Genomic DNA, 24,405 nt, shown 5'->3' on the forward strand with positions numbered 1-24,405 from the left:
TGAGGAGGAAGGGGGAGAAAAGATGACCGATTTGCACCAGCTTTATTAATAAGCCTGTACTGCACAGAGAAATTTGGTGGAGCAGAAGCCAGAGTTTTAATGTGCAGGACTAATAAGGCAGGAGACTTTGATATTTTCCACTTTAAGGCCCAAATTGTTCCTCAGGATAGGCCACTGACATACCCAAGTGGTCACTGAAAGAAAAGTTTCAAAACTCTTTATTGTCTGCAATAAATTTGTTTGTAATAAATAGCATCACATATTGCAATGGGTAAAAGAGTACATTCCTGCTAGAAAATGTTGGCACTGGGTTTTCTCAGTCTGAGAAAACATGGTATATGAATGGCATAAAAGTAACTAAAATGTTAAGACAATAAATCGTCAATGACAATAATAAAAAAGTGGTGTACTGAAGCTAATGACAATGCGTGTGTATTATGTGCTGTCAAGTTGCCACTAACCTATTGCGATCCTATGAATGAGAGACCTCCAAAATGTCCTATCATTAACAGACTTGCTTGGATCATGCAAACTGGAGAACGTGGCTTCTTTTTTGGGGGTCAAGCCATCTCACTTTGGGTCTTCCTCTTTTCCTACTGCCATCCACTTTTCCTAGCATTATCTACTTTTCCCAGAGAAGCTTGTCTTCTAATGATGTGACCCAAATACAATAACCTCAGTTTTGTCATTTTAGTTTCCAGGGAGAATTCAGGCTTGATTTGATCTAGTACTCACTTATTTGTCTTTTTGGCCATCCATAGTATCTGTAAAACTCTCCTCCAGCACCACATTTCAAATGAATCAATTTTCTTCCTGTCAGCTTTCTTCTCTATCCAATTTTCACATCCCTACATACTAATGGGGAATACCATAGTTTGGATCTTGGTTCCCAGAGAGACATCTTTAAGGATTTTTCTAGCTCCATCTAGCTTTTCTGAGTCTCAATCTTTTTCTGATTTCTTCATTGCAGTCTCCTTTTTGGTTGATAATTGAGCCAAGGAATAGAAAATCATGAACAATTTCAGTTTCCTCACTGTCAGCTTTAAAATTTTGTAACTTCTCAGTGGTCATTACTTTTGTCTTTTTGATGTTCAGCTGTAATCCTGCTTTGGCACATTCTCCTTTAACCTTCATCAGTAGTTGTTTCAAGTCTTCACTATTTTCTGCCAGTAATGTGGTGTCATCTGCATATCTCAAATTGTTAATGTTCCTTCCACCAATTTTCACTCCAGCTTCTTCTAGATCTAATCCAGCTTTCCTTATATACTCTGCATAGAAGTTGAATGGGTAGGGAGATAATATGCATTCTTGTCTGACACCCTTGCCAATTAGAAACCATTCTGTTTCCCTATATTCTGTCCTGACAATAGCCTCTTGTCCAGAGTACAGGTTGCACATCAAAACAATCAGATGTTGTGGCACGCCATCCCCCCCCCCCCATTCAGAATGAAGAGATGGACATGAGGCTTGGGTATAAATCTGGGCCATTTATTGACCAACATTAAACTTAATAATGGCAAGGGCATCACTAGTGGTGCAGGTCAGGACCAAATGATCAGCCCGGACCTGCTCCTCGACCTGTCTGGGCAAGTCACCCACTGCCCCAGGTGCAAGCCATCCATGTGCATGGCTGTAACCTGGCCAGCCAGGTGAATGGTTCCCCCCTTAAAGTTCCAAGCACCCCAAGCTTTGGAGCCTGAGTAAGGACTTGTACAGGGGGTCCCACAGGCAGTCTGCCCTCTCAGTTGGCAGCCGTAAAACCTTCCAGCCAATCCCTGACAGACCCCAATTCCTCATCAACGAGGAGGTGCCACTGGGTGCTCACCAGCCTGCACTGTCTACCCAAATCTAACCTGCCAGAGACTTAGGTAACAGCTCCACCTCTCCAAATATAACTCCCACAGGACAGTACAAGATAGGTGAAAAATACCTCTTCCCTGAGCCAATTTGGGAAAAGGATAAAAAATTCCTACTTGGCCCTGGTAACCAGCAATCAGCTAATCCTGTACTGCCATAGGGTGCGATGGGTGGGCCGAGCTTTCAAAGCCAACTGAAACCAACAGAGGCAGAACTGCCCTTTATAGGGCCATGCCCTGCCTCCCAAAGACCCAGATGCCCAGGAATGCAGGGCTGCCTCTCCCTCTATGCAGTGAGACAAAAGCAGCCCCCAGCCCAAGCGTGTTTCATGTGCAGACAGGTGTGCCATCTTCTTTTAACACTCTCCATAGCTTTTCATGATCTACACAGTCAAATGCTTTGCTGTAATCTATAAAACATAGGCTGATTTTCTTCTGAAATTCCCTGGTATGTTCCATTAGCAATATGATCTCTAGTGCCTCTTCCTTTTCTGAAGCCAGCTTGAACATCTGGCATTTCTCATTCCATATATGGTAAGAGTCTTTGCTGTAGAATTTTGAGCATCAATTTGCTTGCATGGGAAAGCAATGACAAAGACAACATATGAAATCAATAAGCAACAAAAATGAACATAAGAAGAGCCCTGCTGGCTCAGACCATTTAAGCCATTTAATCCAGCATCTTGTTTCACACAGTGGTCTGTCAGATACCCCAAAAGGCCAACAAACAGGTTGCCTCCTAACTAGAGATGGGCACGATCAGCATTACGATAGAAAAATACCCACGATAATGGCGTTCGTGCAATCAGGACCCAGCGGATCGGTGCCGTCCACGGCGACCGATCCAGCATTCGGGGGGGGGGGCTTCATCGGGGCTTGATTTGGGCCATTGGGATCTGATCGGGGATGCAGATAAACAGGCACCAGTAATCTATTCCCGGGGCAACGGAGCCAGGGGAATGCCTGAGCTGTGTTTGCCCTCCTTCTGTCGCCCTGGAAACCTGAATGGAAACCCAGCTTCCCTTGATCAGCAGGGCTTCCTTCCAACCACGGAGCAGCAACACACTCACTACCAGTTGGGAGAAGAGACCCAGGGGAGGGAGGGGGAAGGGGGTGTTCTGTAGCCATGGGTACTCCAAACCTTTTTTGCTTTTTTAAAAAACGGGGCTTTGTAGGAGGAATGGCTGTTTTTCTGTCTGTCACTCTCTGTTTTTAACCTGCTTTTAAAACACTGTATTTTGTGGGAAAACCTCATTCACAGCTCTGTGTGTGTGTTTAAAATATGCTTTTGAAAGACTGGCTGCTTGCTTTTAAAGTTGGGTGGGGAGGAATGAAGGATTCTGTCCCTGCTTTTTTAAAAAAGCTGGCTGAAACATGTTGACGTGGTGTCTCTCTCTCTCTATTTGGAGAGGCAGGGACGGGTTAACAACTTCCCCCCCCCTCTGGTCTAAGTGTGTGTGTGTGTGAATGTCTCCTCCCTGAGGGGAGGCGGCTCGTCGCCAGGTTAAACCCCCCCCCTGCTCTAAGTGTGTGTGTGTGTGTGTGTGTGTGTGTGAGAGAGAGAGAGAGAGAGAGAGAGAGAGAGAGAGAGAGAGAGAGAGAACGTCCCCTCCCCATGCCCACCGGGCCCAGCGGTCGCCGCCACCACCCACCTTCCCACATAGCTGGGAACAGCGGGACGCCCCTCCGCTTTGGCCTCCTCGATCCGATCCACAGATCAGAAACGGGAGATGATCGGTGTGGATCGGTGATTTGGGGTCGTTGCCAGTGCGGATCCACGATCAGCTTGATCGGTAATTTTTTTTTTATCTTGCCCACCTCTACTCCTAACCTCTGTTATTCAGAGATTTGTTGCCTCTGACTAGGGAGACCACCATGGCTAATAGCCATTAATGGACAAATCTTCCATGTAACTGGCTAGTTCCCTATTAAAGCCATCTATACTCTTGGCTATTGCTACATTCCCTTGCAGTGAATTCTCTAGCTGGTGCCATTTAGAAATAAGATGGATACATGTGCTCAGTTATAATTGGTTATTGTATACAGAAGACAAAAAATTTGCTTATTTATTTAAAATGATTTTTATTTATTTAAACATGTATTTAAAGTATTTTTTATTTTTTAAAAAAATAAAAATTTTAAAAATTTAATTTTTAAAAATTCTGTACCTTACAACAGTTAAAATATAGAAACATAATATAAACTAAATCAGTTTGTATACATAACATTAAGGTATGAAATATGTCTACTTCCTAACATTTGAAAGCATGTTTTTCTGCCTTACAAGTAAAACAAAGCATATATCACATTTAAATAAAAATTTCATAGGACCACCGGGACCAAATAAAATAGGATTAAGGCCAGATCCAGCCTACAGGCCACCAGTGAGTCATCCCTGTATTAGAGGAATAGCCCATTGAGTCAAATGTCTAACGCAGGGCAGCTGTTGTCAAACCATTAGGTAGGAATGCCAACTTGGTTGGAAGAATTCTGGAGATTTAGCAATGAAACCTGAGGAGGGTGGGGTTTGAGGAGGAGAGAAACATCATAATGCCATACAGTCCACCCTCCAAAGCAGCTATTTTCTTCAGGGGAACCAGTTTGGTATAGTGGTTAAGAGTGCTGGACTCTAATCTGGAGAACTGGGTTTGATTCCCCACTCCTCCACTTGAAGCCAGCTGGGTGACCTTGGGTCAGTCACAGCTTCTAGGAGCTCTCTCAGCCCCACCCACCTCACACGGTGTTTGTTTGTTATGGGGATAATATTGACATACTTTGTAAACTGCTCTGTGGGTGTTAAATTGTCCTGAAGGGCGGTATATAAATCAAATGTTGATGTTGTTGTTTGTTGTTGTTGATTTTCCTCTGTTTGCTCATGTTCAGCCTTTTAAAAGTATATATTATGAAGGGAAGCTTGGAGATTTGTTGTACTGGCATTTCACAGATTACCTTTGTAAGACACTTGTGTAAGTGTAAAATATGATAAAGTACATATTTACCACAAAGGCTGCTTTCAGATGTCACAATAAGCTGTAATTAAACTCCAATTTGCTATGACAGGCATAAGTACACCTGGTTTGTCCTGCCCCCACATTCCCCTCTCCCATCTCCTCCCTCCATCCCTGTCCCTTTGAGGGTGGAGCACAATAGAAATGCATCAACTTTCAAACAAATTCAATGTACGCATGATGTGTAAATGCAGATGCCTGGTTATCACTCACAAACTGAGATTCCATCATCTCAGTTTGTGGGGAGATTTGCAGAACCGTCTTCTCCACTCCAAACAAGCTCACACACATGGACACAATATCAGGAAACAGGATATGACTTACTGAATGAACACTGCAAACACATAATATGTCTACTACTAGCAAAGTAAAATACACATTCAAATATGCATTTGATAATTATTTTCAGTCAAGACACTGGAAATCTTTTAAAGCAAGGAGCTTCCTGAACTAACTGGGGTCTCCAAAGGCAGTGAGTGAAGATGCAGACCCAATTTTGGTAGTATTGTGCAGTTCCTGGAACTTTAGCCTTATATTTTAGAGACTGTAAGTTTTTTTAAAAAATCACCCATTTGACTACTTTCCTCAGTATTTAACATACATGGATAATCATGTAATTGTTAAAAGAAAATAAGGTATAAAGAAGAATATAAATGACAAATCACTCAAGGAAATAAAGTGGAGAGAAATAAGCTACTCTATGTAGCCTGCCTTATTTTAAATGACTTGATTGATAGAAAAAAAGTGGGAATTAGACAAGACAATATAAATTTGGAGCATGAACCCATTAATCAGATTACACATCATGAGATGCATGGTGGGCCTCATAGAGTGAAATAAAGCTCCCATGGGGACAATGTATAGGCAAATCAGTCAGGAAACTGGAAAAAAGAATCATGGATTCATTAAATATTGATGGTAAAAGAAGAGCTTCATAGAAGTACTGCTGATAACACAAGATAGTGGCAGTAGCAGTTTGAGAGATTTTAGCTAACCATTTAGTTTTTTGTAAACCTATTAACATGAGGGAAATTCAGACCAAATAAACACATTTCAGTCCCTCACAACATATGATGAGCTGTTCCCTGGGTGGTGGACTCCAAATATTCTGACTAAGCTCTGAATTGTGTTACTTATGGAACAGCGGACACACACATTTACAAAGTGGGCAGGCACCCAGAAAAGGGGGCTGTGATCACAGCCTTTATAAGTGACTTGAGTCTGATGTAACAACCACTGACCCAATAATGAAACAAGGAGAATTGAATCAACTCCACAAAGCCAAACTGGCTTCTGGGATTTTTTTTTTTTTTTGCCACCACACAGCTTCCTCACACCCCATCAAGCAAGTACAATGGATGGTACAAATTTTTGCCTTCAGCAACATAAACAAGGACCACAACCTCTGTAAAAACACAAAGGGATGGTATAACAGTCTACAACATTTAATGACTACAAACAGGTATACTTAATTAGCACAAACACCCTAATTCATAAGAAAAATATTTCTTAATATACTCGAGAGCAAGAAAAATTAACAAGCCAAGTACTGTGGTAAAATTCCAATTAAAAAATAGGGTGGCATGGATAGAGACTAGAGGATTTGAGGTAGGGCCAAGAAAGACCTTCTGTCAGGTAATTGTTTGTTTGTTTTAGTACCTGTTTATTCTAAGAATGCATTCAAGTTGGTTCTCACAAAACAATAAAATATAACTAAATAAAGTCAATAACCATTTCTGAGAAAAGCCTTAAACCCCAGAAATTGTATCAAAGTGTACTCTTAATGGGCTCAGAGAATATAATACAGCCTCAGAGAATATAATGCTCCTTGTTGACTGGCAAAGGAAAGGCGCAAGAGAATGAGCCACTGCTTAAGCATAGAGAATTTCTGTGCCAATGAAATGCAGATGGGTCTGGCCTGAGGAGAATGGCTACCAGTTCACCACTTAGGCAGAAAGTCACACAAAGGATAACCTAGGTACAAAAAAAACCTTTCTTTAAGACAGGAAGAGACAAAGGGTCTGCTAGGATGGGCAGAAAGCCAGAGGTGATAAAACTTCCTGGACATGAGGAAGAAGTGTCCATTTTTGGCAAGGTCTCCTAAGTGGCTTTTCCAAGCAGCCAACATCCCATCTTGGCATAGGACAGCAGCCATGACTATGCTCAAGTGAAAGAGAGAACCCCCAAACAAAGGAACCAAGGTAATGTATCAGTTCTGAATGTTTGCAACTCCAAGATTCAATAGTTTCATTTAGGGTATTAAGTGGCAGGAAAAGAGGATTTATTTGGATTTATTCCCAATTTATTTTATCCTTGCTCAGTTTGTTGCTTTTGTAAAGTATGTGTTTACCTTTTGTTCTCTTATTGATGTGGCTATTACTGGTCTCTGTGAACCACAAAGCAGTGATAGATTGCATTTACCAAAAGAGAGGAGAGGGGACAGCTGTGATCCCTATCCCAATTGAATGTGCGTGGTCCCTCAGCAGCTAAGGCAAGAAAAGTGAGAGGTGTGCAAAAGCAAAGGTGGGCCTCTAATGGCAGAGAAAGCCATTTCTGCTGGCAGCAAAAGTTTACTTAGAGCCAAACTAAAAGTGACGTCTTACACAGGTTGGACACTAGTCGGCTTCCCTCAAGTTTTGATGGGAAATGTAGGCATCCTGGTCTTGCAGCTGTAATGGAGAGCCAAGCTGTAAAACCAGGACGCCTACATTTCCCATCAAAACTTGAGGGAAGCCGACTAGTGTCCAACCTGTGTAAGACGTCACTTGTAGTTTGGCTCTTAGAGACAGTGATCAGCCCTGGAGCACAGAAAGGGGTGCCTGTCTGGGTTGGAGACCTGGAAAGGCTGAGTAGCTTTCTCACTCCCATGTGGCATGAAAAGGGGCTTGCAAGATTTTCCCAAAGTCATCTCAGCCACCATCCTTGGAGTAATATACTAATTAAAGCAGCAGCACAAAGTTTTAAAAACTCAGATAATTATAGTACAAATGTAATAAACCTAGTATGGAGATCAAAATCTCCCACCCCTCCAACCCACTCAACTACCAAACTATGGACAAACTTGGCAGATTTTGCTAAAAAGCTGACAAAGGATGGTGCTAGACATGTATCTCTTAGGAGGGAGTTCTACAGAAATTGTCCTTTGTTAGTAAACACCACTTAATTTCCAAAAGGAAAGTGACCTCAAGAAGATCCTCTGATGATGATCTTAAATAATGGCCAGGTTCATGTTATAGCAGGCCATTCTTCATACATCCTGGTCCCAGACCAGTTAAGGTCTGATACTGTTTACTTGTCTGTGATTTTTCTGTTCAAACCAGCAAAGCAGTAATTGGTAGGGAAAAGAATAAGCTAGCTGCAAAGTTAACTTAATTTACTTGCTACTTAATAAAGTTCCAGGTAGTTAATAACATTAAAACTTCATATTTATATTATGTTTTCCTTTATCAACCTGCTTCACGCACATGTTCTCAGGGGCATTATCAGGATGCAACCCAACATTCAGTGTAGTACTTTTGTATTTATCAAAGCAGCACCATTCTTTGTTACCCCCAGTCTCATTCTTTATTCCTCCATGTCTTCCAACGTGCAGAATCCCAAGAACATGTACAGCAAACAATGAAACCAAGGGAGGAGAGGACCCAGACATCTTTGCCTCAGCAACTCAGTATTTCAATAACCCTTACAAAAATCACATAAATTAAGGAAGGTATTATCTCTGTATAACAGATGGCAGGCAGAGAAGACAGAAATTTGCCTTTAGCCACCCACTGAATTGATCAGTTAGCTGAAACTTTAAACTGTTGGTACTTCTAATACTTACAAATCTCTTTTCTCTCAAAAATGGACCCAAACAAGAGCATATCTAAAAACATGAAGAGTATATAGAAAATAGAGAGAGACCAAATTACTACCCTCAGATAGACATTCTGATTACTGCTGTTGTACACATCTTTCTGAAAGCCTTTCTAACACTCTCAGAGAAAGCTGTTCCATAGCTTAGGGTCTGAGGACACCATGCCATGACAGTTCTTTGCTGAACAGGATAGAAGATGGGAACTGTCGTAATAACTGGAGCTACCTCACGAGTAGATATCATTGTGTTATATCACTGAGAACACTTTCTCTTAAATAATGCATTATCAAACAAATTAATATGCTATAGTTGCTAAAATTATTCATATTTAAACAATACCTTTATCTTGGAAAATATGTTGAATATGTCTACAATATGCATGGGAAATATCATATATCTAATTCTGATGGCCCCAGAGTGTGGATAAAGGGGAGGGGCTTCATGCAACCATGTTCAGATACAGGGGATTTTTCTGCAATCTCAGGAGAACCCCAGGTTTGCAGAAAAATCTGAAAAGTTTTTTTTAATTAAATCTCTCCCAAACAGAAGTAAGGTCTGTCAAACAAACAAACAAAAATAACCAAGCTCTTGTGCAATCATGGCTGGCATTACAATGGAGATTTTCTTTAACGTCATCTGAGGGGAGAAAGCAGCAGCAGGAGGATGAGGAATAGGGAGGAAAGAGGAGTAGGCAACTGCAGCAGTGATGAGTGCAAAAATGCTTGGAGGAATCCATATCCAATCAGCTGGGCTGCAGAGGCTGTGACAGGGTTGAAGCAGAGAGTGCAGCCTGCTTGCCTCTTGCTACAGCAAGCCTGAGAATGAGAAGAGGGAGATGAAACCACCTCCCAACCACCCCATCAGTAAGCAGACAGGCTTGAAGCAACATGTAGGAAACTCTGTTTCACCTCTTTCTCCCCCTGCTGCCCAGCTGATCATGTGTCCAGCTGACAGGAGAGAGAGATAGGGGGAAAGGGTAAACAAGAAGTGAGAGGAATAGAATTGCCGATAACTGGAGAAAAAACTGATGTATCCCTTTAATGGATGCTCAATGTGGGAAAGAGCACTAAGCTTTTCATGGCACATGTCATCCAGTAAACAACATCCCATTAAATCTCTTGAGGTTAAAGAGACAGGCCATTTTTTCCCTACAAATTGTTGGCAACTCTAGCTGGGAGAAAGAAAAGAGAGAAGTCAGGGCTTGCAGGATCTGAGAAGGGAAAGAAAACAGCTACTGGGGAGGGGGAGGGGGAGGGGGAGAAGGGAAGAAGTGGAAGGCCAGAGGTGAATGGCATTTCCCTCCCTTGCACATCTCACAGGGTTCCTGCTTGTCATTATCAAAGCCTATAGACTGTTTTATGCAAAAATATTTGTTATACTTTTGAGTGAGTATTTACAAGCATTTCACTAATTCCAAAAGACTTGAGAGACACGTGACCTGAGGGTATGGCTGCCTGAAGCTTCCTCAGCAAGGGAGAGGCAACACAGCTTTAATTAATGACTGGAGAAGCTCTCCAGCTGATAAATCACTCTGGATGAAGAGAGATTGTGTGTCAGTCTATGGAAGACAGGATACGTTGAAAGTGACTCCCAACCCTTGCAGCAAGAAATCCAAGCTCTCTTGAGTAAATGAGTTTTTATTTGGATATCATAAGCTTCTCCATACATATGTCCATAGGTTACACAGAAGCAATTAAAGGCGTCTGGCTGTACACAGGTCTCTTGTTAAGAATGACGCATTGAGTACATGATACATTATATCAACCCTGCCACAGGTTCCCCCACCTCTCCAGTTCTCCCAGCTGAACATAATCAGTAGCGAGCCAGGAAGAAGCTGTCCCAAGGCTGCTGCAGCGAGCCATTCGAGATAAGGGCTCGACTGTCCTGGAACCTGGAAAGCAACAAGGGAACAGGTGCAAGAGGCTATTGCAACATATCTTAAGCTGGATAACAATATGGAGGGACAGTGGGCAACAGACCTGACATTGTGAGTTAATCCACATGGGCTCTGTCTGGCACCCTTACTGAAAGTTTTACTGCACAGATTATAATCTGCGTGGTGACTGGAAGTTTGAAGTTGCCTGGAGAGTGGAAATTTCCCTCAACTCTCGGCTACGTTGGATTCAAAGGCAAGCAACCCTTAAGTCTTAATCTTTTGTTTACTTTAAAGAACCAATTAGCTCTACGACACAATTACTCACTGAGTGTTGAGAGGATAATCTGATTTCCTGGATGTTTTTTTCTTTCTTCTTCTTTCTTTGGAATTGAGTGGTGAAGGTTTAGTGCAAGCAGGAAGCCTTTGAAGTGTATATGAGAAGGAAAGTTTTTAACGGACTAAAAGGAATCCAAAAGCTCTGTTTGTCTCAGTAATTTGTGAACAAAAATTTGGAGAAAGTATATTTGTCATATTTGCTGGACTGATTAAAACTTCCGTACTAGAAGCTAAGGCTGAATTTATGACCTTGAAAACTTTCTGAAATGTAAACAAACAAAAACAAGAGGAAAACAAACACTGTTTGAAAGTGAAAGCATTTGATATTTGAATATAACAGTTTAACTAAAGGTTTTATACAGCCATCTAGTGGAGCAATGTCACAAGTCACGAGAAAACGTTCAATTTAAATTTCCTCTTCCACAGATCTAATGCAATTTTTTTTGACCAATTAAGTGACAAATTAGATTCTCTTGAGAAGAAAATGGATGATAATTTTACAAAATTCAAAACAGATTTAACAGAGCAAATTAAAAATATTGAAGGTGTTGACAAGAAAACCTCTGAGGAGGTAAAAGAGCTGAACAATCAGGTGCAGATTTTGGACTCTAAAACAGCAGTGCTAGATAGAGAGTTTGAGAAGCACCAAGACAACTTAGCCTTATTGGAACTAAAGGAGAAAGAATATGTGCTCCACCTGAGAGGTGTGGAGGAGACACGAGATGAAGATGTTTGATACAAGGTGGTAGAAGCTTTGGCAGAATTTATGCAGAATTTATGCATCTCCAAAAGTAGAGATGGAATTAGATAAAATATAAAGAATTCCCACCGGATATGTGACACAGAATAAACTCCCCAAGGATATCATGGTGCATTTTGTCAGAGAGTCGATAAAAGATCAAATTTTACAACAACACTACAGGAAGAAATTGACCATACAGGAAATTCCAGTCATTGTGTTAAAGGACATACCACTTAGAATTTTGAGTAAATGCAAGGACTATATCTTTTTAATTGAAAAACTGAAACAGAAGAAAATTCAATTTAGATGGGGTTAGCTAGAAGGAGTGATTTTTACCTTTAAACAACAGAGATTTAGGGTGAATTCGATTCCAAAGGCAAGAGAATTTATGGAAAGATACAAGAAAGACCTAGAAGAATCTCCGGAAGATTCAAAACAACTTGTACTGGGTCAGAAAGAACAAGATTATATGGACTCTGACAACTAAAATTTCAAGCATGGATTACAAATGTATGTATAACGTGGAATATAAATGGAGGTCTCCTAATGCTCCTCAAAAAAGATGGAAAATACTTCATTATTTGAAAAAGTTGAGTTGATATCATCTGCTTACAAGAAACTCATATCAGGAAAAAAGATCAAATATTTGGATTACAAAATTTTGGGGGAAAATTTGTCTCTGCAGGTAACAAAAAGAAAAACGGGGTGGTATTGTATTTAAAGCCTGCACTGAAACCAAAACTTATTTCTGAGAACCAGGGTAGAATTGTGGGGGTTGAGGTTACACTGAATGGGAGTAAAATCTTGATGGTGGGAATCTATGCACCAAATGAGGAGAAGGGGAGGTTTTACAAATACCTTTGGGAAAATTTGGCTGATTTGCCTTATGAAAGTTGTTGGTTGATGGGTGATTGGAATGCTGTTGTTTCTCCACAGATAGATACTCTGATAAAAATATAAAAGATACTCAAGGCAAATTACCAAAGGTTTGTTTTGACATGTTTGATAATATGGGTCTCGTCGATGTTTGGAGACAAAAAAATAGTGACTCAAGAGAATATACATTCTAATCAGACAGACTCAAATCTTTATCACATATAGATATAGTCTGGGTGTCAAAAAATTTGGTGACTAACAGTGCAATCCTAACCCCCCAGGCTGCACCGTCGCTCGTGCGCCGGTGTAAATGGGGCAGCACTGGATGGCACCCTAATGACTTTCGCAGGATAGTCCCACCAGCGCCCAAGCGTGGCAAGGAAAAAGGCAGCAGCCCCTGGGAGGTCCCGCCCACTGTTCCCCTGACAACCCCGCTCACACCAGCCAATGGCCACACCGCTCCCCTCACATCCCGGTGAGAGAACAGCAGTGGTGCAACCAATGGGGAGGCTGCGATCGCCGCCGCTGCCACCGCTGCTGCCAATAGGCCCCCATCAGGGGGCAGGCATCCCTGCCAGGGAGGGGACAGGGGTGACAGTGAGGGTCCAGATCGAACACCCCCCCCTCGCACGTCCAGCCCCCATTTCTGATGAGGGCCAGGCCAGTAGCCGCAGCTCAGAGCACCTGCAAATGCCCACTTCCACTGCCACCACCAAAAGAAAAAGGTTTTTTCCCCCCCCTGAAAAGTAGGGCCAGACAGTAGGGAGCTGACCTCTTTTGCCTGGAGAGCAGTTGTACTTCCGGGAGATCTCCAGCTACCACCTGGAGACCGGCAACCCTAATCAGTCCCCAGCTTCCAGAGAAGCAGGTGGGGGGAGGCGGGGCCGCCAAAGAGTGACAGGAACGCCCACTGGGAACCACGTAAGAGGCCGGGAGGCTGTTTAGAAACGAGGGGAAGGAAAAGCGCACTCAGACTTGCTGCCGTGCAACGGGAACACATTACTGCATCTCTACAAAGCGAGAGCGGGGGCTGGGCCTTGACAGCCATGTCCCAGTACCAGGGAGATTCCCCTCCCAAGTGAACTGAGAGACCCTCCCCATGCCACGCCCATCCCTGCTTCTGCAAACACAACCCCCACCCCCTGGCAGCAGCTTTCCACCTGCACCCCGTATTCCTGGCTTATCAGATGCCAGCTGCTCAGCCTACCAGAGAATGAAAGTCCTTGGTGCCTCCCCCCTCCTCGCAGACAGTCCTGGGCCACATTTCAGTTCCCACCCCTCTGCCTGACGTTACATTGGGGGGAGGAAGGGGGTGGGGAGGCTGAACGAGATCTGCTTGATACATTTGTAGGGATGTGCGAGTGGAAATATGTGATGGGGGTGTTGGGGGAGGGGCTAAGGACAAAGTCAGACACGCAAACACAGAAGTTAGTTGTTTTTCGACTCGTTTTATTAAACTGGAAAAAGCGCCATTGTTTCTAGGCTGGAAAGGGAGCCAAGGCATTTCACACAACCCTCCTTCTTGCTCCCAGGGGTGAGGCTGAGATGCGGGCTGCGGTGAGATATTGCTTCCTGGGCTGGATCCGAATGTCACTCGCAGAGGATTGGGGGGCGGGGCAGGGAGGAGCGGACATGCTCTGGACATGCCTGCAAGGGAAAAACACATATGTGGGCTTTGCCTCAGTCCATGGCCAAGGCAAAGCCCATGCTCCAACATCTGAGAAGATGCACAAAGTAGAAAGCGGCAGCGGCAGCAACCAGCTGGTGCCAGACCGTCTGGCGAGGATGCACTCTGCCTTGGGGTGCTTTTACCTTTAAGGGAGGAAACAAGCTGGTACTTACAAACACCTGGTCAAGAGTAGCTTTCTGGGCAACTGCCTCTGGGGCGGGCAGGGACGGCCACCATCGCCCCCTCCCCTACTGAGCCTCATCTGAAGAGGCTAGTGGTCAGGTGGGTTCAGGTGAAGGGGCAGTTAGCACTAATCAGTGGGACAGGTTCGCCATCACCCCATCTCCTCCATACCTGTCAGCGTTCCCTTGTTCTTTACCGAGCTGGAACTTCAGAGTCAGGACACCTTCAAGGAAATAGGAGGGGCTTCTGTTAGTTAGCCAGATATTCCAGACTGTGCCCTTCTTCCCTTCAGCGAGTGCACTTCTCCCTCTTTTCTTGCAAAGTCCCCAAAGTGCGCCCAATGCCCGCCACTGTGCGACCCTCTCCCCTGCCTCAAAGTGGCCATGGCACACAGCAAACGGGCAGAGATTCCTGCCCTGTGCTCACTTACCTGAAGATTGTGGGTGACACCAGCCAGATGTTTTATAGGGTGCCTTCGCGGGTGGTTGGGTGCGGGGAGGAGGGCTCATCCACACCAGGAGCACACACTGATTGGTCCCCGGGATAGTTCGCATCCTATGCTCCTTCGGGCCACGGGGGCGGGGCGGGGCGCTTGGAGAGGGGGCTGGGTTTTTGCCATTCCATGGGCGCTTATGGGCTACACCTTGTTTTTTCGTGGCGTGGCTCTTTTGTGCTGCTGTGGGCGTTCCTGCTTCTGGAAGGGCTTAGGGAGCGAACTAACTCTGGCGTCACCCACCTCCCTGCCCCCTCCTGCACTGATGCAGGGCTCTACACTGCTTCTCCACCTGCGCCCGGCCACCTCTTGCTTGGGCTAGCAGTGGCCCAGCGGCGGCTGGGCACCTCGTAGCACCGCTGACCGAAGGCCATTTACGCCGACGTAGAGGCCAGATCTGCTGTCGCAAAACTTAGTTTGGTTCCTATTCACTTTTCCCACCCTCCTTAGGATTGCACTGTAAAATAACTAAAGTAGAGATGTTACCGAAGTTTTTCTCAGACCATAACCCTGTAAGAGTAAATTATAGGATGAAATCTAATACATTCAGGCGGCAACTAAATGAATCTTTATTACATAAAGAGGCCATTGTTGATGACTGTAAAAAAAGGCTGAAATAATTTTTTGACTTAAATTTAAACAAGGGTACAGATTTGAGAATGGTTTGGGATGCAAGCAAAGCATTTATAAGAGGCCATTTTATATATCATAATTTGGAATTAAAGGGAAAGGGGCAGGAAAAAATGCATGGTATTTTGCAAGAAATTAAGAAAAAGAAGGAAGTTTAAAGAACTGCGCCAGAGAATGTTAAAGTGCAACAGGAGATAAAATATCTGCAACAACAACTATTAATGATAACAGTAACAGACTTAGAGAAAAAAAATTGAAATATGTCAAACAGAAAAACTTTGAACTAGCTAATAAACCGGGAAGATGGTTAGCTTATAAACTGAGAAGAGAGAGAAGAAAATGATTTTAAAATTGCAAGATGGGAATGCTATGCTAACAGATAATTGGGACAGCCAAAAGACTCTTTTTAAATACTATTCTAATTTGTATAGAAGACAGGAGGTTTCCTTAAAGAAAATGAATGAGTATTTAATGAAACAGAATTCACCTAAAATTACAGAGGAACAACATCAAGTGATGAATGGCCCAATAATGATTCAAGAGGTGGTGGAAGCAATTAAGAAGATGAAAATAGGGAAGACTCCAGGCCCAGACGGACTGCCATGTCGGCATTATAAATGCTTTGAAGATGAGATTTTGATACCCTTGCAAAATACAATGAATTCAATTTTATTGGGAGGCAAGATGCCAGAGACCTGGAAAGACACAAATATTACATTGATCCCTAAAGAAGGGCAAGATTTGACATTAGCAAAAAAACTATAGACCTATATCACTGCTGAATAATGATTATAAATTGTTTACCTCCATCTTAGCAGAAGACTTAAGTATATTCTTAAAGATTTTATCCATGAGGATCAAAGCAGCTTTCTACCCAAAAGACAATTGAAAGACAATGTCAGAACTGTGTTGGATATAGGGGAATATTTGGATAAACATAATGAAAAACAAACAGCTCTTATTTTTTGGGATGCTGAAAAGGCTTTTTGACAATTTGAACTGGGTTTTCCTGTTTGAAGTCTTAGAAAAGATGAATTTTGGGGAGAATTTTATAAAATGGGTGAAGTCAATTTATACTTCACAAAATGCCAATATTATTGTTAATGGAGAATTAACTAAACCATGTGAGATTCAGAAATGAACATGTCAAGGTTGTCCGTTGTCGCTGCTCCTTTTAATTTTGGTGTTGGAGGTTTTGAATAGAGACATTAAACAGGATGAAAAGATTAAGGGTGTTAAAATTTTAAAAGAGTCATATAAATTAAGAGCCTTCGCAGATGACCTATTTTGATTCTGGAGGACCCATTAGATGGAATTGAAATATTGATGGAGAAATTGAGAGAGTTTGGTGCACTGGCAGGTTTTAAAATAAATGATCAGAAAACAAAAATGTTGACCAAAAAAAAGGATATTAAATATCAGGAAGAACTGATTAAAATAACAGGTTTTAAAGTTGAAAAAAAAGTAAAATTTTTAGGTATTACGCTGATGGGGATGAACTGTATGCTATTTCAAAACAATTATGCTAAGACATGGAAAGAAATTTAAAAAGATATGTTAATATGGGACAGAGTGCAGTTGTCCTTGTTGGGAAGAATATCAGTAATTAAGATGAATGTTTTACCAAGAATGTTATTCCTCTTCCAGACAATACCTGTGTTAACTTCAGGTGTACCATTTAAGCAGTGGCAAAAGGATATTTCAACATTTATATGGCAAATGGAAAGACCAAGGGTCAAATATAAAATTTTACAGAATGCGGAGAGAGGTGGACTTGGTTTACCAGACTTGAAAGTGTATTATGCCTCTGTATGTCTAACATGGATGAAGGAATTCATGCTTTTGAGAAATTAGTGACTCTTGACGTTGGAAGGTTATGAAACACAAGGGAGAGCCAGAGGCTCGAGGAAGTACACCAAGGGAGACACAAGAACATAAACTGTGTGAGTTATATTGTCCAAAAATAGACAGATGCCACGTAATGTGTCATAAATATCATATACAATGTGTCCAAGTAAGGTTCGCACAGATAAATTCAATCACAATTCCAACGTGAATTGCGCTGCTCAGTAGTTGCAGAATGCAAAGGCATTAACAAGCAGCAGGTGTAGTGCCGTCAGCGGTTCAAAAATTTAGTTCCAAAAGTAAGGCAACAAGCCATGCCGGCTTCTTTTCTTTGCCTGTTTCAGAGAAATTCTCTTTCCTCAGGCCATTGAGTCTAAAAACAAACCGCAATACAATAAAGTACAAGACCCACCAGTTATAAACAATTATACAATAAATTTTTGCATAGGTAAATAATTTTGCGCAGAGTAACCTACTCATACTTGCCGCTCATAAACTCCCTGATAATAGGGTAACATCATCCAGTGCCTGTAAAGGGAGGAGTACTTTCTCCCCCTCAGAGTTATATATAATAGCCAAATCAATTCGTTGGTCACTTAAAGGTACCGCTACTTTTCAAAGAACTCGTTAACAACCATTTATGTAGGGACTGAGGAGAAACAGTATTACATTCACTATTTAGTATTTACAATACAACTTGCTAAATTACAATATATAAACAAATGCTTAGGGAGATTACATACATAAATAGGCGAATAAATACAACATTTGATGTTTGAATAGTCTTGAATAAATAACATTAATATAAACAGCAATAATAAATAGATATATATTCAATAAATAATTCATACCATTTTAAATATCCCATTTAAAAATATCCCATTTAAAAATATCACTAGAAAAATCAGTCTAATTTCATTTGAAAAGCTTCTATATAAACGCCTATGTCCCTTAAAAGCACTGTCCTCCCAGTTAGGGGTATTGTAAAAGACTACCTAGAGGTAAAAAATCCATAAGCTTATATACTTATTCTGAATTGAAATCTCTAGTTCATTATTTAGACCCCGAGGACACATGCTCTGAAGGCGAAAAATCCATCGTGCTTCTGCCTGTAATAAAAAACGATTTGCATGGCCCGGCTTCTCTACTGTCTCCAAGACCGAAAAATGTAATTCTTTTTCGTTTTTATGTTGAGCCCAGAAATGCTGGGTGAGAGGAGCATCCTGATTGCCCGTTCTTATTTTGGAAAGGTGCTCCTGGATTCTAAGGCGGACCGGCCACGAGGTGCAGCCCACGTAAAGCAAGTTACATTCACATTGAAAAAGATATACTACATTGGCCGTTGAACAGGTCGAAAACCCCCTAGAAAACAAAGGTTTGCCTGTGACCGGGTGGGTAATAGTTTTGAGATCTATACTCAGTGGGCATACACTACAATGACCACACGGGAAGTGACCCCGTGGTACATTGCTAACTGCGCCCCGATCTTTTAAATCTGAGTGTTCCAGTACATCCTTCAGGCTTTTAGTTTTCCTGAAGCCAATTTGTGGGGGGGGGGGGCGCACATCCTGGGATGTCTAGTAAAACATGCCAATTTCTCCTGACAATCCCTGAAATTTTTCCTGAAAGGGAGGGGGGAATCTAAAACCCACATAATTGTGCCTTCTGCACCAGCTTGGCGCTCCTTATAGGTTAATAAATGTCTTCGAGGAATTGACTCGGCTTTATGTTTTGCTTGTTCAATTACCTGCTCAGGATAGCCTCGTGATCTAAAGGCTCTACTCATGTTTTTTGCTTCCGTGAGATAGTTGGTACATTTTGTAGCGTTCCTCCTAATTCTTAGAAATTGCCCATAGGGTATATTTCGCTTCAGGCTAGAGCGGTGATGGGAAGAGTATTCCAGATACACCGCTCTATCAGTTGCCTTCCGGAAAGGTCGCACGCCGACCGAAGAAGGAGTTTTCTTATAAATAACTACATTGAAAAGTAGCGGTACCTTTAAGTGACCAATGAATTGATTTGGCTATTATATATAACTCGGCGGGGGGGAGAGAAAGTACTCCTCCCTTTACAGGCACTGGATGATGTTACCCTATTATCAGGGAGTTTATGAGCGGCAAGTATGAGTAGGTTACTCTGCGCAAAATTATTTACCTATGCAAAAATTTATTGTATAATTGTTTATAACTGGCGGGTCTTGTACTTTATTGTATTGCGGTTTGTTTTTAGACTCAATGGCCTGAGGAAAGAGAATTTCTCTGAAACGGGCGAAGAAAAGAAGCCGGCACGGCTCGTTGCCTTACTTTTGGAACTAAATTTTTGAACCGCTGACGGCACTACACCTGCTGCTTGTTAATGCCTTTGCATTCTGCAACTACTGAGCAGCGCAATTCACGTTGGAATTGTGATTGAATTTATCTGTGCGAACCTTACTTGGACACATTGTATATGATATTTATGACACATTACGTGGCATCTGTCTATTTTTGGACAATATAACTCACAGTTTATGTTCTTGTGTCTCCCTTGGTGTACTTCCTCGAGCCTCTGGCTCTCCCTTGTGTTTGGTAACTTTTCAGAGGAAGGTTTTCCTGTTACTTGTTGGCTGTTTTGGTTGGAAGGTTATGATCTGAGATTTGGATGGCATGCCTATTTGTGGTACGACAAAGTAAAGGTCAATGCAGACTTCAAAAATCATTATATTAGGAGAGCTATTTTGAGAATTTGGAATAAATGTAAATTGAAATGAGACTAACACAGAAGACACCACCTTGGATTTCAACATAGGAAGCGTTCTACAGAAGGGAGATGACTTTCAAACAGGGATGGTTGACTTATGGAGATTTAATAGAATTTTCACAAGAATACTGCAAATTGAAGACAAGGGAGGAGTGAGAAGCTAATGGTTTGCATATGCTCAGCTTTTAGAAAGATTTAAATTAGATAAAAATCTATGGGGTTTTGAGCAGGAAAAGAGCTTTGTTCAAATGATGAACATGTTATTTCCAAAATGTATAAGTTGTTACTGAAATTTGAAATGGAAGAAGAATCTGTGAAAGATTGTATTGTAAAATGGGGTAAAATTTTTGGGTATAATATAATGATGGACCAATGGGAAAATATGTGGGTAAAGGGGCTTAAATTTATGTTGAGTGTTAGACTTAAAGAAAATTTTTATAAAATGATATATCAGTGGTAAATGTCTCCATCCTGATAGAGTAGCCAAAATGAGCAAAGGTATGTCAAATAAGTGTTGGAAATGTGAGAAACAAGAAGGAACATTTTATCATCTCTGGTGGACTTGCTGTAAAGATTAAAAAATTTTGGACCCAGATTCATACGGTAATACAAAAAATACTAAAGACTACTATACAAATTTAAATCAGAAGACTTTTTGTTGGGACTAATAGATAAACAGTTGGAAAATCGGCATGGGATTTTATTTCTATACATTATTACAGCAGCTAGGGTTTTGTATGCACAGAAATGGAAAAATTCGGAATTACCTTCAATAGAGGACTGGACTATGAAAATGACAGAGTTAGTGGAGATGACGAAACTTACAGCATTGATCAGAGAAAAAACATTGTCTATTTTTTTGGCTAACTAGAAACCCTTTATTGACTTTCTGCACGAAATGAGGAATAGTGACTTGATGATTTGTGTTTTTGATAATTAAGAAGATAACGGGGGAATATAAAACAAATAGAAGGGAGGCAGTAGTGAAAAAGAAAATTTTTGAGATATTGTAACTTTGTTAAAATAAGACAAGTGTTGTAGAGAAGAATGGAAATGATATATGTATTATTGTTCTTTTTCTTTTCTAAGTTTCAAATTATGTTTTCTTTTTCTCTTTTTCTTTTTTTTCTTTCTCTTCTCTTGCGTGTAAGGTTTCTTTACTATTTTTTCTCTACTTTTTCTTTATTCTTGTTTTCTGCCCTTTCTATGGGCTTTTATTTCCATTAATAAAATAAAAATAACTTTGGGGGAAAAGACAAAAATTTCACAGCTTTCTTTTTCAGTGCTCCCCCAATTTCCCAGTTTTTCAAATGGAAATAATGGAGAAAGTCCTTTGGGGGAAACAGATTTTATTCCTGGACTTGTGTCTCAGACACAAGTCTGACAGCAACCCAGGCAGAGATGGTTGTTTTCAGAGGCCTAAAGCTTTGTGCTCATAGTTCACTCATTGATCCAGCACTACTCTCCTGACTTTTTAAATTTTAAAGCTAAATGTAATATCAAAAGGGAGGATGCTATTTTCTTCATGAAAGTAGCATGAGGTGATATCATACCACCTCACCCTACTTTTGTGAACACGGGTTACCAGCTCAAGGCTTGGAAATTCCTAGAGAATTGGGGGAGGGGGGTGGAGCCTGAAGAGGGCAGGGTTTGGGAAGGGGAGGGACTTCATCAGGGTATAATGCCATACAGTCCACCCTCCAAAGCAGCCATTTTCTCCAGTTGATCTCTGTGACCTGGAGATAAGTTGTAATTCAGAGAGATCGCCAGCCGCTACCTGGAGGCTGGCAACCATTTCTCTCCAGGCTGTTTTCCTGAGATAAATCGCTTGCCAGCACTAAGATGTCGCTTGCTGTATCTGTATTATGCCTGCATTGTCTCCCCCACCCCCCAAGAAAAACAGCATTTGGGGATTTGATTTGGTTTTTGAGAATGGCCAGGAAGAAAAGATTATCTCTCCCCCGACCCCCCCCCCCCAGTTCCCATGGCAATTCCCTGGTCAAATTAGCAGTCCCATTGGTTTCATTAGTTTTTTAAAAATAAAAAGATAAATCATATCACATTTCCTTGTGTAATACATACTTCAGCATGTTAATGCTATACAAGAAAATGGTTTAGTTAAGCACTCACATTTATACTATCACCAAAACATTAGGAGAAAATTTAATGTTTCATCCACCATTTTAAAAGTACTTATTCACTAGGCTTTCTACATGCAAAATGAGGGATGTCATCCAAATGTCATTAAATGTTTTATAATAATAATGTAGCCATAGACAAGATAAAGTTTGAGGTTGCCATTTCCATTTATAAAAGAGTAAAGGGAAAGTACAAACCTATTAATCAGACCAAACAACTTAATGTATAATGGCTTTCATAAATCCCTTTGGGATAACAGATCATAAAAATATGGTGTATAGATTTACCAATATCGAGTAATATATACTTCACTGAGGCAAAGCAGAAAGCTACACATTAGGATCAATGGGCAATTAAAAGCAAGATCAGTGTTTAAAGAGCATTAAACATCCCTGTATCATATTTTCAATGACCAGGCAGAAATGAAGATAAAGAGACTGGCGTGAAAATGATCCACTATGTTCTCATTAAATTCTCAGGTTTAACGTTCTGCAAAAGGAGGATGAAGCTGCAATTCTTCATGCTCTGTGTGGGTAAAGATGAAGACATTAGGTCAGGCAATTCTTCAAGTGCTGGAATCTGTTTTGTTTAATATAAGTATATGTTGCCCCAACACCTACTTTATCAGGATAACATGGAATGCTAATTCAGTCCTGCTTAATTTGTGACCCAGTAAGATAAATGCAGATTACCAGCCAGGTATAGTGGTACACTAGGGACGCAAAAGAACTCTGGTTTATGGTGCATGCCAAACATTTGGCAAGTTATAATACATAGCTGGCAGGCTGCAGTAGCTTGAAACGTGGGCTAAAGCTTATTCCCCTGGAAGCTCTGGAATAGTCTCCAAAAAGGGACAATGTACCAAATCCAGAAGGAGGCCAGGGAAACGTATTAATTTGTTTGTTTAGATAATTTTATCCTATTTCTGTATAAAACAGTCAAGGTGGTTTACCATCCTAAAACAAAAACATTAAAAGATGCATAATATTAATACAGCCCAATAAAATCGCAGTACAAATCACAAAAAAGGCCAGTCTTACACCCTCTGGTAACCTAGTGGCCCTGCCTGGAGCCATTATGTGCTGAAGTATCCTGTTTGACCTCTATTAGAGCTGCCTTTAGCCACAGTTTTACAATCCAGCCACTGGCTTCCAGGATACCAGAAGTGGAGGGCCAGGGCAGGAGAGAGAGCCATGCATGTATAAAGAGACAAGAGTAGATTTCCAGGGACCTAAATCATAGCTGACAATGACAATGTATGTAATACTCTTGGCATATCTGGAATGAGAGAACTGAAGCTTTCTATTAAGGAAAGATGCTTCATGCCATACTGACAATGCAAAAAACATTAAAACCGGGGTGGGGGGGATTTAACCCAAACAAAATTGAATTAAGAACCAAGAAGGTTAAAGAAATACCAATCATATGACCAAATATTAAAATTACTAAATGCAGAATATAAATATATTTCAAAATTCAACAAAATATATGTATTTATTACAGAATAATATAAAAACTATTACAGGCCCAAATATAGCCTCAATACAGATTAAAATATTATAAAATACTCAAACCAGAACCTTATGCGACCCTGACCAAACGCGTTTCAGCCATGTGGCCTTCATCAGTGATCAAGCATAGTTATTACACAAGAACTCCAGTCCAGACAATACAATAATAATAAATATAATCAATACAAGACCAAATTAGATTATATGTTCCAATTAATATCAATAACTCAAGGCAGAGATGTGCTTAAAAAGCCTCATTTGAAATTACTTTATGCCCTTATTGCATCTATTCTTATTGTATCATCCGTTCTGATTGTATCACCTCCTAGCCTAGCCTGATATGTGAGGAATAAGGCATTTTACATTTTGCACTACATGCTACTACGTTACTCCAGATTGCACCTATCATTGATTCTTCTTGGACCAAAATAGGAAGGTACACAATTGAATAACCACCACCAAAGACACATGTACCTGACTAGGACAGAAGGTGATTTCCCAGCTCTCCTGACTCAATGTTCAGAGCCTCAACAGAGGCAGGTACGGCAATGGTGGTCCCTCCAGCCCAGATGACCACTTTAAAAGTCCTGAGGCCACCCAAAGAAGCCCATCCCCAGGCTTCCTGTTGCTGCCTGCCTGCCTGCCT

The sequence above is a fragment of the Eublepharis macularius genome, chromosome 6 (genome assembly GCF_028583425.1).
Source record: "Eublepharis macularius isolate TG4126 chromosome 6, MPM_Emac_v1.0, whole genome shotgun sequence".
Classification (NCBI taxonomy): Eukaryota; Metazoa; Chordata; class Lepidosauria; order Squamata; family Eublepharidae; genus Eublepharis; species Eublepharis macularius.